This window comes from Callorhinus ursinus, unplaced genomic scaffold (genome assembly GCF_003265705.2).
Source record: "Callorhinus ursinus isolate GAN/ISIS: 27379988/994484 unplaced genomic scaffold, GSC_fseal_2.0 scaffold21, whole genome shotgun sequence".
Taxonomy (NCBI): Eukaryota; Metazoa; Chordata; class Mammalia; order Carnivora; family Otariidae; genus Callorhinus; species Callorhinus ursinus.
Window position 1 is genome coordinate 5,196,526 of NW_027397083.1, and position 3,576 is coordinate 5,200,101.

The 3,576-nt window shown below is 38.0% G+C and overlaps 1 long non-coding RNA gene across 1 annotated transcript; it reads left to right on the forward strand.

Moving 5' to 3' along the window:
- Positions 1–702: 702 nt before the first annotated feature.
- On the forward strand, positions 703–3,261 carry LOC112829529 (uncharacterized). The gene is made up of 3 exons (XR_003209722.2): positions 703–822; positions 1,874–2,003; positions 2,306–3,261. It is a non-coding gene; the product is annotated as an uncharacterized lncRNA (long non-coding RNA).
- The last annotated feature ends 315 nt before the right edge of the window (positions 3,262–3,576 follow it).

The following is a 3,576-nucleotide window of genomic DNA, read 5'->3' on the forward strand; positions in this document are numbered from 1 at the left end:
TCTTAATGCTTGCCAATCTGGCGAGCGCAAAATAGCATCTCATTTTGGTCTTAATTTGCATTTCCCAGATTATTCATAAATTCAAGCATCTTTTTACATGTTTATTGACAAGTTGTGGTTTTTTTCTTTTCTTTCTGAGATGCCTTGTTTAAGCCTGTTGCTGATTTTTCTATTGGGTTGTGGGTATTTTTATTATTGGTTTGTAAGTATTCGTTTAGTCAACACATATTTATTAAGCACCTGCTATGTGCTCTCTTCTATATGCTGGGAACACAGCAGTGAACAAAATAGACCAAAATTCCTTGTCTCATTTCAGAGTTTTCAGTCTGCTGGGGAGAAGGGGAGACAGGCAATCAAATTATTTAGTCACATATATAGTATGTATGGTAATGATAAGTGTTACGGCTAAAAATAAGGCAGGAAAGGACAATAGGCAGGGCCAGGAGTGGTGGTGAACTTGCAGTTTTTAAAATAGTGGTCAGGGAAGATTTTATTAAAAACATGACATTTGAGTAAAGGTTCTGAAAGAGACAAGGAAATGAGCTTGCAGATAGCTATAGGAAAAGTTTCTTATATATTCATTGGTCAGTTAATGCATTACAGACATCCTCTCCCATTTTGTGGCTTGCCTTCTCACTTTATTTAACATATCTATATATATCTTCTTTTTAGGGGGGAGGGGCAGAGGGAGAGGGAGAGAGAGAATCTTGAGCAGGCTCCATGCCCAACGCAGAGCCCGATCCAGGGCTCGATCTCATGACCCTGAGATCATGACCTGAGCTGAAATCAAGAGTTGGACGCTTAACCAACTGAGCCACCCAGGTGCCCCATTTAAGATATATTTTGATGAAAGAAGTTCTTATTTTTAATATAGTCTAATATGTCAGTCTTTTGTTTTATGGTTAGTACATTTTTTACTTTGTATAAGAAATCCTTCTCTTTCTTGATTTCATAAAGAAATTCTATATTTTCTTCTAAAAACTTAAAAGCGTTGCCTTGTATGTTTTGCTTTTAAATTACACAGAATTCATTTTTGGATATGGTGTGAGATAGGGATCCATCTTCTTCCCCCTCTCCCCACATGAACAATAAATTGTGGGCACCATTTAATGGATAATTTATCCTTTCTCTGGTGGTCTGCTGTGCCATGTCTGTCATAAATCAAGTTTCCATAAGGTTTTCCAAGGTTTCAGGTAGGTTTGCTTTGGAGTATTTTGTTCAATTCCCTTGGAGAATTTGTCTGTCCCTGTATATATACCACACTATATTCCTTACTGTGGCTTTATATTATGTTTTATATATAGTAGAAAATGTCCCTACACCTTATTCTTTATTCAAGAATATCTTGACTACTGTTAGGACTCTACACTTCCATATAAGTTTTAGAATTAGCTTGTCAAGTTACTTGAAAAACCCTCTTGAGATAAGGACTTGAGTTGACTCAGTAGAGCAACTGAAAGAGAATTGACATCATTTTCATGTTATGACTTTTTATTCATGAATATGGTTCATTTCTCCATTTACTTCAGTCTTATCTAATGCCTTTCAATAAAGCTAATTTTTTTATAAAGGTCTTCCACACCTTACATCGTATTTATTCCTAAGTACCTTAATTTTGGTTGCTATTATAATTAGCATCTTTTGAAATTATGCTTTCTAACTGTTTATTGCTGGAGTTTAGAAATGCAATCAGTTCATATTATCCACCCACCTTGTTAAGCTTTAAAAAAATTAACTCCAGTAACTTATCTATAAAGTCTTTTGTGTTTTCTAGTAAACAACTATATTATCTATAATAATGTCAGTCTTGTTTTTTTTCTTTTCCAAAACTTATACATTTAATTTCTTTTTCCTTTCTTATTGTACTGGATAGGACCTCAAGTACAATGCTGGAAAGAAGAATTGCAGACATTTTTGTCTTGTTCCTGATTTTTAAAGGGATGCTTCTAACATTTCACCTCGAAGAATGATGTTTCAAGAATGACGTTTGCTGTAATTATTTGGTAAAAAAAAAATTCTATCGGGTAGGAAGTTTCATTATGAATTGGTGCTGAATTTTAGCAAATGTTTTTTTCAACAATTGTTTAGATAATCATACAGTTTTTCTTCTTTATACATTAATAGCTTTTCCAATGTTAAATCACTCTTGCATTCTTAGGATCGACCTAGCTTGATCATAACATGTATTTTTTATACGTGGCTGAACTCAATTTCTAGGACTTTTGCATCTATGTGCATGAATGAAATTAGTCTCTAATTTTCTTGGCCAGTTTAAAAAAAATTTTTTTTTACATTCCTCCAACAGATTCGTCACTGTGGCTAGGTAGAGGTCAATCATATCCAGTTTAGAAGGCTACCAAATGGGCTTTCCATCCCTAGCATCCGTGCACTGATGCCTGAGTACCAACCACAGTAGAGGCCAGTGGTAGAGGTCAACGGTAGCCTGGAAGAAGACCTGACTGGTTGTTAATTCACATCCCCTTTCTCCCACTCAAAACTTACTTTGTCTAAGAAGCTCTTCTTGATTATCAGCCTGTGATCTACCTTGAGGCTGGGAACCACATCATTTCGTCTCTCTCTCCCTAGGGCCTGGCACAATGCCTACAGAGTCGTTGCTCATAAACTTTTGTGAAACGAGTTCACCCAACCCAATTCTGAGCTCTTCTTGGCTCAGTTGACCTGATTTTAAAAACTGTTTCTTCAAAATGGTCTTGAGCCTTTTTTTGCACACATTACATGCATATTCTCTGTCTCACAGGACAGAGAGTGGTTGATTTGCAGATGCGAATTGTGCCTACAAGGAATTTCTTTTGACTTTCCAATTTCAGAACCTGCCCTGCACTAGCGCCAAGTCCCTTCGGAGTCTTGTCCCATCTGTCTGTTCATCCACGTTCCTCCTCACATGCTGGAAACTCTAAGTAGGCCTCACTCCTTACGGTTTCCAAGTGGGCCATGCTCCATGCTTCTGAGCCAGACCTTTGCTCATGCCGTGACCTTTGCCCAGCATGCCTGCTCTCCAACCCTTCTTTCCGTGAACCCCTTAGTCTTTCACACCGTACTCAGTTGTCAAATCCTTGGTGAAGCCTCTTTCCGCTCTCCCCCTTCTCTTCCTCACCCCCTTAGGGTCAGTCTTCCATCCTCTGTGCTCTTCAGATGTTGTATATGTATGTGCCTTTAAAACAATTGTTTTAACCCGGAAATACTCCAGTGCATATTTTCCAAGATCAGGACACTCTTTTACAGGGCTGCAGTACAATTGTCAAAGTCAGGATTTTTAACTTGGGTACAGATCCATTATCTAATCCATGGTTCATTTAAAAATTGCACCCATTATCCCTTTCTTTAACTTTATTGTAACAACTGTCACATGGTTTTACAGATCCTTGTTCACAATTGTCTGCCTCCCATGCTCTTGAATGCACACAGTAACCCTGTGGGTTTGGGCTTATATCTTTTATCCCCGGTTCCAGTGAGGGGCCTTGCCAGTTTTATCCTCTGTGTGTGTGTGCACGTGTGTACGTGTTTCATTAGTTAACGAAGTTATATGGCTTGTCTTCGGTTCCTCTGGTCTTCCCA